Source organism: Thalassophryne amazonica, chromosome 9 (genome assembly GCF_902500255.1).
Source record: "Thalassophryne amazonica chromosome 9, fThaAma1.1, whole genome shotgun sequence".
NCBI lineage: Eukaryota > Metazoa > Chordata > Actinopteri > Batrachoidiformes > Batrachoididae > Thalassophryne > Thalassophryne amazonica.
Window position 1 is genome coordinate 58,974,853 of NC_047111.1, and position 15,761 is coordinate 58,990,613.

The 15,761-nt window shown below is 40.6% G+C and overlaps 1 protein-coding gene across 1 annotated transcript in view; it reads left to right on the forward strand.

The window, feature by feature from the left end:
- The first annotated feature begins 2,999 nt into the window (after nt 1-2,999).
- Nucleotides 3,000-15,761, forward strand: part of crebrf (creb3 regulatory factor) — a 69,634-nt gene continuing 56,872 nt past the window's right edge. The window contains exon 1 of the mRNA XM_034178125.1: nt 3,000-3,222. The gene's annotated coding sequence lies outside the window, so the exon portion shown is untranslated. The remainder of the gene's footprint in view (nt 3,223-15,761) is intronic.

The window sequence follows — 15,761 nt, forward strand, 5'->3', positions numbered from 1 at the left end:
TGGAAACGATTAATTGTCAGACAGATAATTGCGATTGACGAATATATTGTCTTTTTTTTTCTTCTTTTTTCCCCCTTCTTTATATTCTACTATTGTAGTATAATTACACAACTCTGGAAGAACGTTTGGCTTCTGTGAGTGGAGAAACTGGGAATGGTGCAACATTTTTATTTTTATCTTCATTTTACATACAGTCCCAACTTTTTCTGATTTGTGGTTGTTTCTGTTGCATTTCTGAAATTGTTTCTCCTCATCAGTCACGTTTTGTGCTTAAACACTACATTAAGCTTAAGATTGAACAAATAAATACCTTTGGAAAATAACAGCTGTTTAAGTTCAGCGTTCTCACCTGCTTTTTGTGATCTGTGCGTCTGAACGTTTTTTTTTTTTTTTTGTGGCTCTCAGTTCATTCATATATTCTCATTTTTTAAATATGTTTTTAAAGATATTTGACGGTTTATTTCATCTCATGATCTCATAAATTCAGCATACGACGCGCACATGGTGTGAACAGGACGGTAACGGCAGAATCACACCTTTAGAGAAAGTTCAGAGAGAAGTAAAGGCAGCTTCACGTTTCCGTTTTGTTAACGTTCACTCACAGAGGTTAAAATCCTCTCTGCTCCGCGCTCGATGCGCACTGAACGTGTCGCGCCTGCATTCAGGAATCTCCCTGACCCACCCCCTCCCCTCCCTGACCCACCCCCTCCCTCAGTCTGCAGCCTGTTAACTCCGCGCGCATGCACACACAGACACAGGCACACACACCGACAGCTCCGCATTTTAGACGGCTTTTGAAGGAGACGGCAATGTTTTAATCGGCCGTCAGCCTCCTTGTTATTGTCCCGCCTTAAGACGAGAGCGAGGCTGCAGCACAATGACGTCAGATTCTGAGTCGTTTTATGCTTTGTGGATAAAATAAATAATTCACGGTAATCGCGAATATGAAAAATACCCACGGCACCCCTGCCGCTCGATGCGCACTGAACGTGTCGCGCCTGCATTCAGGAATCTCCCTGACCCACCCCTCCCCTCCCTGACCCACCCCCTCCCTCACATTATCAGTTTATTCACCCGCTGAATTTTAAAGTATCCGTAAATAGACTTTTCCCAAGCCTATGGTAAACAAAATCATATCAACTTCTTACAGGTGCAGTTGACATCTTTATATTACTTGTTCTGCAAAGCAAAATCCAACGATATTCCATTTAAATAAATTGGAACTGAGAAAAGGTGTAGATTTAAATATTGTAGACTGCAAAAAGTCAAAATCATTAAATTTGTCAAAACTTCACAATTAATTGGCTCTGATTTAATGAACTTTATGTTGTTGCTTGCTGTCATATGATCAGACAGGCACTGGCCCTTTTATGGTTAAAAAAAAAAAAATTCTTCAACAGAATAATGTAAATACCATTATTAGCACTTCATTTCATTCATTAGGTTATTTGTTATAGACAGTGAGTGATTATTAGGTCTGTCAATAAAGTATAGGTCTTTATTTTTTTCAAAACTATATAGATTTCATTCATATGTTTTTACGTCAGACATGCTTGAACCCTCGTGCGCATGCGTGAGTTTTTCCACGCCTGTCGGTGACGTCATTCGCCTGTGAGCACTCCTTGTGGGAGGAGTCGTCCAGCCCCTCGTCGGAATTCCTTTGTCTGAGAAGTTGCTGAGAGACTGGCGCTTTGTTTGATCAAAATTTTTTCTAAACCTGTGAGGCACATCAAAGTGGACACGGTTCGAAAAATTAAGCTGGTTTTCGGTGAAAATTTTAACGGCTGATGAGAGATTTTGAGGTGATACTGTCGCTTTAAGGACTTCCCACGGAGCGAGACGTCGCGCAGCGCTCAGGCGCCGTCGTCAGCCTGTTTCAAGCTGAAAACCTCCACATTTCAGGCTCTATTGATCCAGGACGTCGTGAGAGAACAGAGAAGTTTCAGAAGAAGTCGGTTTCAGCATTTTATCCGGATATTCCACTGTTAAAGGAGATTTTTTTTGTTCCACTGTAACATTATTAATGGGGCTATTCCACAGAATGCTGTTCCTTCCCATTTAATCCTGAATAGCAAACCGGGATGCATTTTGAAGCAACATAGTAACTTCTTAATCCATCTTTGTCAGTCTTGAACAAACTTGGTATACATAGTAGTTACGGCCATCATCAGCACCAGATTTAACATTTGGATTTGAAATATTGACAACATTTGATCCCCATTCCCAAAATTATTGATAGTACAATATTCATAGTGATACTTTAAACTTTTTTTATTGTGCTCCATTGTGGTAAAAATTTTAAGCAGAAGCAGTCTTGATGAACATTTGTTGTGGTTTTTGTTAAAAGTTGAACAGCTTGAGCATGTCTGTGCAAGGGAGCTAGGGTAGAGGAGGCATCCTGTTTCATCCTGTTTTTGGACTTTTTTGTATCATGGACATGAGTAGCAGCATGGCACCCTGTAGAATAGCCCTGTTTGATCCTGATCACTCATGAGCCTGACATCAGATCAATATTGGTGAACTTTGATCCTCATCACATCTTTGAACCTCATCAAGGAGGACATATTTTTGTCTTTCTAATTTTGATTCTCTAAATTGAAACAGAGGAATCGGGGATGATGGGCAGAGCCTGATCTTTGTTCTGCTTAACTAATAGGATCAAAGGCGGGATCAAAGAAATGGTTATACCTTGGCTAAAAGAAAAGATGACTATCAAAATTGACTGAAACATCCTTTTGAGATGTCATGCTGACAAACAGCAAAGTAAACCTTGGTGGGGTGGAGGTAATAATACATTTTATGACTAATCAAGTACAATATATACTACGGAATTCTAGAAATATCACGTTGTGAGGAATGTTAGAGAATAAAGATTAAAAACATGTAACAATCATGATTATTAAACACTAGGTTTTGGACGAGCTTCGGGGCGCTGCTCCTATTGGTCCGGCTGTGCACCACGTGGTCTGGCAGTCACGCGCCTTCCAGGAACACGTCAGGAAGAAGAAAAACAAAACAAACTGTCACAGCGCGTGGACTCCACTGAAAAAGAGGTCGTTTATCTGCAGCACGAGGACCCACGCGAGCTTCGGCAAGGTGCGAAACGTACGCTCTGCTCTTCTGGAAAAGACTAGGAGCGTTTTGGAGCCGTTTTGAGGAGAGTTGGCCGGACGCTGGGTCGCTGTTTGTGGCCGCGGCGGAGGATTAGCCGCGAAGCTAACGGTAGGTTGTCTGTATGAGGAAGGGGGGCGGCGGAGGCCATGCTGAGTGCTGAGCGGAAAAACAAAACAAAAAAAGAAAGAAACAAACCGCGGCCAGCGGTTATAAAACACACCAAAGTCGCACTTGTCGTGGCTGAAATACCCGACTTAAACGGGGTTTTTAAAGGAGCTGTTTACGGAGAGGCGAGTCGCTTCATGATTCTGCTAATTTAAAAATAAAAAAAACTCCGTTAAACTCCGCACGAAATAAAATGCATTTGTATGTTGTGTCCTCGAGTCTATCGGAGTCACACACAGCCGCAGGACGACCCAGAAACTTACTCAAAGGCGCTGCTGTGTACTTTTAAACTGATCGAAGCTGGTTGTTATTCTTGTGATTTGGTCACAGCTCACCGTTTGTGGTGACACTGATGTATGTATGTGGAGTAATTTGCGTTTTTCTGGCAGTATTTGTGGTGAGACAGTGAAGGAGTGTGTGCTGAGTTTTGCACAGGTACACGCCCCCCAACACTAAACATGTCCACTGCTGCTGAGGGCTGGGGAAAACAATAAGCCTTTTCTAGAAATTTCCATGTCATGAAGTAGATAATACATCCTACTCGGGCGAATGTGTCTAACAGCGAGGTTAAATTTCAACAATTTTAGGCTGAGATTGTACAGTAGTTAGGATTTTCACCTCAACAAACGCTGTGCAGATTACTGAACTGAAATACACGATGGATTTGGTTTTTGCTTTGCAATATAAATCCCGACATACTGTCAGAGATCGTTCGATAAATTCCCTCTCGTACAGTCAGGGTTTGTGGTACGTAACGACTTTTACCTTAAATAACTCGTTTAAATAGATATCTAGGCCACGGACATGTAGGCCTTCAACTTGTTTATCTTTCGCCTCAGCCTAGGCTGAAGCGAGCTGTTTATTAAGAAGCACTTCCCGGACTGACAGCTGTGGTGGCCAGTCAGGTGCGCCGCGAGGCGGGACGTCATCGCAGCTAGACCAATAGAGAAGGAGGATTCCGTGGGCGTTGGCGCAGTGGGTTAGATTGATGTTTTGTTTTGCTTTGCCTGGGATCTGTGTTCAGTGCAGATTCACTGACCATATTATAGTCATTTATTGTTTTATTGGTGATTTCTAAGGCTTCACTTGTATTCTTTAGTGTGGGTTGGAAAGGTGATGCTTGTTCATCCTGCCAGGATGTGCGTCTGAAATCTGTGGTTGTATAATACAAAACTTGAGATGAGGTTTTAATACCTACTCCTGTATATTATATAGTACCATATTTATTGTATATGTTGTTTATTTCCCTTAATATTTAAATATATATATGATCTTTCTTATGTCTTATTTATTATTATATATACTTTTTTTCTTGAGCCATTTGGGTGGGTAGGGAGAGTTCCCGTGGGATAAAAAAGCTTTTCAACTTAGACCAGGCACCTAAGTGGCTCTACTCTACGCTTTTCTACTCTTCTATTTTACTCTTCCTTTTTAGATATTTAGATATACCTTAGTATACTAGCATAGTTCCGTCTTAGAATTGGAATATAATATATAAGATATACCTTACTGAATTTTCATGAACATAATAAACCATCCATAGTTTCAAAACTGAGAATGCATCCATCTAGTTTTAGGTGCAGTGTTTCTCTGGGACTTCTAGGACTTTGTAAATTTACACTTATCTCTTCCTTATTCTTTATCTTTGTGAAGAAGCTGTTCATTTCACTTCTTTCTTTATCATTTTTGCAATATGATATTGTAAAGATGTTGTGGGAGAAGTCATAATTATGAATTCTCTCTCAGTTGGTAATAATAGTTGTTCCATGTCTCCAGGAGTTTAATTTCTTTGTTGCCCAAGTCAGGCCCACAGAAGTCTGACATAAATCTTGTCCAACATTGTTGCTGTTAAGCCTGATTTGTAAATTAATTTTTGTACATTTTATGTGTATTTGTCACATGCAGCTGCAACTTTGGTGGCCAACAAGCGCGGGCTTTGGAAATGATAGAAACTGACAAGGTCTTCTCAAGATGCATGTAGCTTCACAACCGCACTCATGTCAAGAGCAAGAAAAGGAAGAAGTCTGCTTTGGCTACATTCATACTACATTCATGCCTTTTTGCAGGGAATTGTGTTATTTCAGTTTCAGAAGATAACTGCTATTAATCAGTAAATAGTGATTTATTTTTCTGATTTAGCACATTTCTTTTTTTTTTTTAACAAAGTTTATTTATTGGAAATATTTTACAACAATGCCACACAAACTTTTTCAGACTTTTTTTTTCCCTAAATAACTCACCCCCCCACCCACCCACCCCAAACAAACCCCGCAACATATAACCCCGTGCCAGACAGGTATAAGAATGGTATAAACAAATAAATAAATAAAATAATAATCGTATATATGCATATATAAATAATAAAATGAAGAAGGAAAAAAAAAAAAAGAAAACCGCACAGTTAAATCACAGAAATAAGATATATTAATGGGGTGAAATACAACCATACCACCGATTCATATGTCATATGTAGCACACAGACATGTCATTCTCCCGTTACATTTCATGCAATTTGGTTTGAGAGGCATGTTCTTGCTTACAGCGATCACAAGTAGGGTCAAGCCCAACTCTAATCTTACTTAGTCTGGTTTTAGACCAGTGGAGGCGGTGCACCACTTTGAATTGAATCACAATATGCCTAAGACAAATTGATGAAGAGAAAATTCTCTCAATAATGCTTCCCCAGGTCTCGTCAGAAATCTGTTAACTCTTCCTCCCATTTGCACTTAAGTGATTGTAATGTAGTCATCTTGTATCAGTTAAGCAGTTCATATGAAGTACTTATGATGCGTTTGGCATTTGGTTTTAGCTTAAATATGTCATCCAAAAGGGTTGGTGCAGGGCAGGATGGGAAGGAGGCTGTATTACATGAAATAAAATTTCTAAGCTGCAGGTACCTGTAAAAATGTGGCCTTGGTAGGCAAAATTTAAAGACCAGTTGTTCAAAAGAGCTGAAGACATTGTCACTGTAGAGTTTGTACATTGAGGTTATTCCACAGTTCATCCATATGTTGAATGCGTCATCTGTCAATGATGCTGGAAACATGCAATGTCTTTGAGGAGGCGCCAGTAGAGAAAGTTCAGACAATTCAAAGTGCCTTCTGAATTGGTACCACAGTTTGAGTGAATGAATAACAAGTGGGTTAGATGTAAAGTTGGAAATAGGTCTTGAAAGCGGCAATCTCTTACAAAGTAAGGACCATAATGACACATGTTTAACAGACATTTTCTCCAATACTGCCCATGATGGTAGGTCATCATTACCTTGAATCCAGTGCAACATTGCCCTGATATTGGAGTCCCAATAATAAAATAAGAAGTTTGGGAGCGCCATGCCACCCGTGCTCCGAGGTTTTTGTAATACACTTTGCTTTAGTCTTGGCGGTTTCTTATTCCAAATAAAAGAGGATATTAGGCAATTTATATTAATGAAAAAAGATTTTGTTAGAAAAATAGGTAAACTTTGGAATAAATATAAAAATTTGGGAAAGACTGTCATTTTAATAGTGTTTATCCTACCACCGAGCGAGAGGGGCAACAACTCCCATCTTTCAAAATCCTGTTTCATCTTTGAAAGCAGCACTTGAAAATTGCATTTATACAACTCTGGATTCTGTGTAATCCATATTCCTAGATATTTGAACTTATTGTAACTAAGTTTAAAAGGGGCAAATATTGCTGACATGTTCCCAGTCTTTTTACCAAGTGGCATCACTTCACTTTTTTCATAGTTCACTTTATACCCAGATATTGCTCCAAAGTCCTCAAGTAAATCTAAAACTTTTGGAAGACATTCGGATGAATTAGAAATAAACAGGAGCATATCATCAGCATATAGCGAGACCTTATGTTCTGTGACCCCACGATGTATGCCTAAAATATCAGTACGCTGTCTCAACGCAATGGCGAGGGGTTCAATCACCAGAGCGAAAAGAAGTGGTGACAGCGGGCATCCCTGCCTTGTCCCACGCTGAAGTTGAAAATACTGAGATAAATTATTAGTGCGAACTGCCGCTAGGGGAGAGGAATATAATACCTTAACCCATGAAATGAAATTATTACCAAACCCAAATTTTTGTAATGTATAAAAAAGAAAGTCCCATCTCACCCGGTCAAACGCTTTTTCAGCGTCCAGCGAAACTACAGCATCGAGTGTATCATTATTGGGTCAATCATAAATCACATTTAATAAGCGTCTAATATTAAAGTAGGAATGTCTATTCTTAATAAATACAGTTTGATTGGGTGAGATGATGGACGGCATAACTTTTTCTAAACGTAGGGCCAGGATTTTAGCAATAATTTTAGTATCCACATTCAATAATGAATTTGGGCGGTATGAACTGCAATCTAAATGGGTTTTGTCTTTTTTTTAAGAATAAGAGAAATTACAGCTTGTCTCATAGTTGGGGGCAAAGAATGTGTTTGGAATGATTCATGAAATGTGAGTTTTAGTAGTGGGACAATTTGAGGTGCAAACTTCTTACAGAATTCGGATGGAAACCCGTTGGGACCCGGAGCCTTGGCTGATTGCATACTCCTCAGCGCTTTTTCAATCTCAGTGTGGGAGAATGGCTACTCCAACATGTTTACAGCGTCTGCTTCCAGCTGAGGAACATCGACCTTACTGAAAAAAATGTCAACATTTAAGTTGTCTGCTGTAGTTGGGCAGCTATACAATGTTTGGTAAAATTTCAAAAAACTATTGTTTATTTCCAGATTGTCTGTACATTTAATTCCTTGATCATGTGCTTGTGTGCGAGCGCGACGTAACACTTCCACGCAGTCCTGATAGTAATGCAGCTTTGCGATGATGGCTCGCGGCCTTCCACCAGGCTGTCTTGGCCCGCTGGTTCTGTGTGAGCGATCGATGACAATATTCTTTCCCATGTTCAGCACTTCATTCAGTAACTTGGACACAGCTGTGGTGGTACTGGAATCTGGGGATTCTTGAATCCCCACTATGCGGATATTACGTCTCCTCATTCTCCCCTCAAGTCCATCACATTTGCCTCTCAGATCGTTCAGTTCCTTTTTCAGGCCCTCTCCTGTAGTTTGCAGGGTAGACACTTCATCGCTCCAGGTAGAAAGCCCGTCCTCGATATCCTTCACCTGCGTTTTCACCTGGGCCACTTCCCTGCTCGTCGTCTCCTTGCAGTTAGCAATCTCGCTCCTTATCGTTTGCAGTTCTTCTTTTATAGTGCCAAAATCTTCCGCAAGTACCTTTCTAAGTTCCTCTTTAATCACAGCGGAAATGTCCTCTTTGAGTGACAGAAGAAGTTGGGATTTCAAATCACTGATAATGATCTGTTCTTCACCCAGGTCTGGAGCCGTGGCCAGGCTAGCAGTTTCAGCGGGATTAGCAGGCATGGTTAGCGGTGTGGCCTCAGCACTTTTTCCCGAGGCGGTCTCAGGCCTGGAAACAGTGGATCTGGTGTACTTGTATTTTCTTAAACTGTGTGCCATTTCAGTCGTAAAAAAAAGGACTGATGTAAGGACGACCTCTCAAGTTTCTCTGATACAGAGAAATACGCGATTGTAGATCAGAAAATTAACTTTTGGAACTTTTTAGCAGTAATTAGCGGGAGCCTCCAAGAAACACAGCTTACTCTATCGCAGGCTCTCTAACGCCACCTGATTTAGCACATTTCTATGCAGAAGCTGTCTAGCAGCCAGTCTGTGCCCTGTGTCAGCCTGATCCTGTCACATCTTAGAAGCTAAGCACTGCGAGGCCTGGTTAATATTTGGATGGGAGAATTCTTCAGTACACCAGGGGCTGTGTGTGTGTTTCTTCAGGTAAAATTGGAGTTGTGTCAGGAAGGGCATCGGGCATAGAAGTTGTGCCAAATAATATTGTGCCAGGCAGCAGTGGTAAGGGAAAAACTCCCTCTGATGATTCTGATGACACAATAGCAAAATGCTGTGTGGGCTTGACGTCTCATTTCAGAATGGTTTGTTCAGACCTCCACTGTTTCGAAGGCCAGATCTTCTTACAGTGCTGCCTTAGAAATATTCACGCCCTGAATTGGGACAGATCCACTGTCTTTGCTTTATAGAGCTATAGTATTGTGTGTTATAAGACATTTGATGTGAAATTTGGATAAGTTACTAGTCTGTTGTCAAAGAAAATTCTTGGTTCAGTCCCAGTCTGCACTACTTATAACTCATTGCTTTAGTTAATTGTTTGTCACGCTTAATAAAAGGAGCAATAAAATGAAATCATTAAAAAGCTGTAACCGGTCAAGCAATACATTAGCCTGTTTATTCAGCAGCAATATCCTGTTTGTCTGTTGCTCTGCTGTACAGTAGTTTAATACTTCTACACATAAACACACAGCCACGTCAATGTAGACATTTAGAACTCATGGATCTGTAATGCTTGCTGATTTTTGCTCATGGTCTTTTATATATATATATATATATATATATATATATATATATATATATATATATATATATATATATATATATATATATATATATATATATATATATATATATATATATATAACAGGATGTGAGCTCTTGGTCGTTTTATCTCTGTACGAATCAGGAACTAACCTTATTGGTAGTTAAATCATTCCAAATAAAATACTGGTGATTGGCCTACTTGGATTGGATCCGGATACTGTGAGGCAGTGAATGTGAGCTCTTGTCTGATGGAAAAGTCCAGGCAGTTACAGCTAAGCTGTTCTTTTTGTCTAGACTGAGCAAGTGAGAAGGAAATTTCAGTTGTTGGTTTTTGAAAACAAGGAATATCATTGTTTTGAGCTGGCTGTGCATGAAATTTTACAAATTCAGTCAAATCAGATTTGGAAGCTTGCAATGATTGCAAATTGCTGTATCCACCACGACACCAGGGAACCACTTTGGGACTTGGATGGTGACTACCCAGACAGACAGGGTAGTGACAAATGCTTCAAAATGCTTATTGCTCTCAGGGTGCGTATCATGAGTTTTATTAATACACCTGCCAGCCTTCAGTGGTGTTTATGTGATCTCTCCTGTTGATGTTTGTATACGAGGTCTGTTAGAAAAGTATCGGACCTTTTTATTTTTTCAAAAACCATATGGATTTGAATCACGTGTGATTGCATCAGCCAAGCTTGAACCTTCGTGCGCATGCGTGAGTTTTTTCACGCCTGTCGGTTGCATCATTCGCCTGTGAGCAGGCTTTGTGTGGGCAGTGGTCCACCCTCTCATCGGATTTTTATTGCGAATAAATGTCTGAACGATTTGGAGCTTTGCTGCATCAATTTTTTTCCAGAAACTGTGAGAGACCTCCAGGTGGACACCGTTCGGAAAATTAATATGGCTTTCGGGGACGATTTTATGGGGATTATACAGATTAAGGAGTGTTAGTGCCGCTTTAAGGACGGCCCACAACTGTTGCGCTCCGAGCGCCGATCGACATGCTCAAACAACCAGATCATTTCCAACGTGAAAGCTTTGTTGATCCGGGACCTCATCTGACTTTCACAAAAAGGCTGAAGGCGTGGACATCAGCACTTTTTCGGCACATTCCACTGTTACAGGAGTTTTTTTCATGGAAATAAAAGCGGAGGGACGCGCCACGGAGCCGTTTATTATGCGGGACAAAACCACCTCGGTGTTGGTCTCACAGGAGGGCTTTGAGATGGCTTTCAGATGGATTCCGGTTGCTTTTCAGTCGTGTGATTATCCGATTGTGATTGTGCATGAGCTGGACATGCCCCAACATGTCCTGGAAGGCTTCATCACGGCGTTGCTTTGTGCCATGCGGCTCCACCGTGACGCGCGGAACTCCTCCGCACGTCTGTCTTAATGTGCTGAAAAAGTGCTGATGTCCACGTCTTTTCACAATTCCTGTGCTAGTCAGACGACATACCGGCTCAAGACAGCGTCCAGTTTAGAAATGAACGGCACATTCCACTGTTACAGGAGTTTTTGTCATGGAAAGAGGAGCGGCTCCACTGCGACGCACGGTATGGAAAGACATTCATTCCAATAATAATTTCTGAAAGGAAATGCTTTTAACAAAAACTAACAGATTTATTTCTGTTTATGTCCAGAGACCAAGGATCCACCATATAGAGTTTATTATGTCCAGAGTTTAAGGATCCAGTAACCAATTTCATATTTATTTACTTTAAGACTCAATAAAATGTTGTTCAATTTCAATTTAATCAGCTTATAAAGCGCAAAATTACAACAAAAGCCATCTCAAGGTGCCTCACACAGAACAGTTCAACATAAAAAAATTAAAATAAATAAATAAAATAAAAAATTCAAATACCTAATTAAAACAGAAGTAAAAGAATAAATCATAACAAAATAAAAACTACTCATAAGAAAGAGAATGAAAATAGGTTTTTAGTCTTGACTTAAAAATGTCCACGGACTCCGACTGCCTCACTGAAGGCCATGTACTGGCTAACCCAGAATGAGATTGCCCACTCAACAAACTTCCCCAGCCTTCTGGACATGATGAAGGCACTTGGGCTGTCGTACCTGGCTTTTCCCCTTTGGGTACCCCTAGAATGGCCAATTTTTAGCTTGAATTTTCAAAAGCTTCCCCCTTCCGCACGATCCCCCCTCCCCTCGGTCGCTTCGCTCCCTCGACATTACCACTACGCTAAAATTTTATCCTAGCTAGAACCCTGATATCATTTGGAGATCAAGTTCCCGGAGTCTGGAGGAACAGTGGAGAGGCACAGAGTCAGCTGCAGGTGTTGGTCTAAGGCAGGGTTCTTCAACTCCTGTCCTCGAGGGGTGGTGTCCTGCATCATTTAGATGTGTCCCTGGTCCATCACACCTGAATCAAATGGCTGAATTACCTCCTCAATATGCAGTCAAGTTCTCCAGAGTGCTGCTAATGACCTCATTAAGTGACTCAGGTGTGTTGAAGCAGTGACACATCTAAAAGTTGCAGGACACCGGCCCTCTAGGACTAGAGCTGAAGAGCCGTGGTCTAAGGTGTTTTATCAAGTCCAAAGTCAACGCAGCCATCTACCAATAGATTTTAGGGCGCTTCATGCTTCCATCTGCTGACAAGCTTTGTGGAGATGCTGAATTCCTTTTCCAGCAGGAATTGGCACCTGCCCACAGTGCCAAAACTATGGTACTAGTAACTACTTTGCTGACCATGGTATTACTCTATTTGACTGGCCCCTTAGTCAATACCTCATAGGCTCTCCATGGGGTATTGTCAAGAGGAAGATGAGAGACACCAGACCCAACAATACAGATGAGTTGGAGGCCGCTACGAAAGCAACCTGGACTTCCATAATACCTCAGTAGTGCCACAGGCTGATCTCCTCCATGCCATGCCACATTCATGCAGAAATGCTTGTAAAAGGAGCCTCAATCAAGTATTGAGTCCATAAATAAGCATACTTCTCAGACGTTTGATATCTATTAAGTCCTTTTTTGGATTGAGGGTCTTATATTGTAATATTTCGAGATGCTCATTTTCTATTATTTGGAACTGTAGGATGCAATTATCAAAATTAAAATGAAAAACTACTTGCCCCATTCTCCCCCAAATAAGTCATTTAGCAATTTATAATTACTCCCAAACTGTAAAAATGTTACATAGTTTCTCTTTAATTCTGGTGTTTCTCAGCTTCTTATTGGCTGTGCACTCCTGTCAGAACTAGTTAGTTGTGGGTGGAGCAGGGAGAATGAACAAACATGCAGGGGCAGGTGCCCTCCAGGAACAGATTTGAGAAAACTGTTGGTTTTGTCTAAGTGAAGGTCTTGGTAACCACCCTGAAATGTGTGCTTCTATTCAGCATTATTATTGAGTCGTGTCTGACCAAAGCCTGGGCAGGGGTGGTGGCCAAGTGGTTAGTGTGCTTGGTTTCAGTGCGGAAGGTTTCCAGTTCAAATTTCTCCATGTAATGGAGTTGCTTCAGGAAGGGCATCCGGTGTAAAAATTGTGCCACAATCAACATACAGGTTCACCTTGGATCTGTTGTGGTGAACCCAAGTGCAAACAAGGGAACAGCTATAGGGACTTACCAGTGTCTGACCTAAGCCTGAGTATGAAATACTAGTCAAGCTTTCAGGGGCGGCTGGGTTTCATATTGCAGCATGTGTAAGACACTGAAGAGTGATTTGGATTCCCTGCTGCACTGACTGAAGGGGTGACTGGCATTGTGACTTTATATGAGTGCCATTGTGATTTTGTAATTTCCTCTCACATCCCTGGCTTTCACTTCTTTCTGTGATAGCATAGTGCCTAGATTAATTCTGTTCAGGTCACAGCTCCTCAATCTCCTTCTGCTACAAGTGAAACTAGGCCCAGCTGCAGAACGTGGAACTGCACAGAGAGAGATGATGAAAATCCAAATCTGTTTTGTGCAGCCAAATATATTGATGGTACATGTGACTGAAGTGGTGTTGCTTTTGTAATTCTTTGTGACTTCCTGGACAGAGCACTTAGGGGTGAGAAGTTCATTTTAGTCAGTTCAGCACACAGTGAGAGGAAGTGATGTCCTCCTCCTGTCTCAGCGGGTTTGACTGTTTGTGTGTGTCATCTGTTCGCTGCAGGGGTCATGTCTCCATGCAGATTCTTATTTATTTGCTATGCAAAATCAGACAGCAAAGATCCCTCCATTTGTCACATGTGGTAGGCATTGCAGCGCAATGAGAGGATATGAACTAGCAGAGAATGAAATACATGAGGGTGAATGTGATGTTAGTTTAACTGAAGTTTAACTGCCAATCTATGAAAATGTGACAGAATGCATTCTGTGGTTTTGGTGTGTGACTTAGAATGACCTATTATCCTTAAAATATTCCATAGCACTGGAAAATCTGTGATACGGCCTATTTCCAATCTGGTCCCAGCACCCTCACCTTACACACTCTCACTCTATTTGTACTTCATGTGGAGGGTCCACCACCAGTTTGGCATATATATATATATATATATATATATATATATATATATATATATATATATATATATATATACACTGGACATTGGCAACCACTCTGTGACAACACCCATTGGGATAGGGCTGGGCGATATGACCTAAAATTCATATTGCAGGACAAGTTGAATCCAGTCACGGTAACTGTATATATTGCGATATAAACTTAAGTGTAAAAATTATAAATGGAAGTGTTTCTTAATGGGTTATATAGTCCCTGAGTAAAGCTAAATTCATAAAAATAACAGCAATTAAAACAACAATTACAACAACAAAAACAGATTTGATGGAATTTTGAGAACATTTATTGTGCAGATCTCAAAATTCAGAATGAAAAGTCAGCACTCTATGGTGCAAAATAGTGTAAATGAACAGAAACACAATATTTAGAACTTAGAATGTAAATATAAATTGTAAATTTCAAAAATATGAACAAATGTACGTAGCAAAGAAAAAAGTTATATACAACTATTTACATTGAAATGCTTCAGGTGTGTTTTTGTACAACTGTGTACATGAAATAAGATACCACACATTATATTTGTGCTACTCAGAAAACCAATTCCTGTCCAAAACAAGACCTCTCTGGCTTGTGTTGGACATGTAGTTTTGGACATTGGAATAACCTCCCACTTTGTCATTCCTGCTCCTGTGCAGCTGGAGGCAGTGTTTGTACTTTTGTCTGCCTTTAGTGGCGTTTTGTCTTGAAAGTCCTCAGAGACCACCCCATGTGGGTTGGTGATTCTGATTGGCTTAGGCCGTGCATTTCCACCAATGATAAATGGGAAGGCATAGGGGTTTTTTTTTCTCTGCTTCCCGTCCCAAGATGGAGCAGAGTGAGGAAATGAGACTTTTTGCTGCAGCTTTTTGCAAATCCATGCACCAAATATGACCATAAAATTCATAAAAAACATCCTGGAAATTATTAATCATAGTTCACATTATAGTAGGCCTATTAAGAGAATTTAAAAACTGGTATAGAGCTTGAAGTGCGCTTCGTTTTTTGTTGTTTTTTTTTTAAACCAGCTCCTCTTGCGTCATGGTCTCTGAGCTTGCATCAAGCGTTATTGCGATTGACTGGTGGAGTCCAAATCTGTATCGTAAACCAAATTTATATCATTTATGCTGTCTACTATATATTCTGTGCACCCCTACATTGGGATGTCCCGATCTGATTGAAGAGATTAAAATAAGGTCCTAGTGGAGGGAGCAGGCAGTCAGTGCTACTGCTGTGTTCACTGTTGTGGAGACTCAGAACAAAGTCCCCGATCACCACACGAGAGTATAAGTATTTTGGCTGTGCTCAATTATTTAAAATATCTTCTTAAAGGTGTCCAGAAAAGTCAGAGAGAGTTGAGTCTCAAAGCAACAGTTTTTATTTTTATCGGCAAAAGGAAGCAGCTCACAGACTCCCCGTAAAACAGCAAACACCAGGACCGCTTCGAAAAGACAAAGGATGGCAAGCATTTTTATACATTTCAGAGGTCAGTGTCTCCACCCAAAGTGTGTGGCCTTTCCAAACTTAGAAAATCTTACACCAAGAAAAACAGCTGTCAATTACAT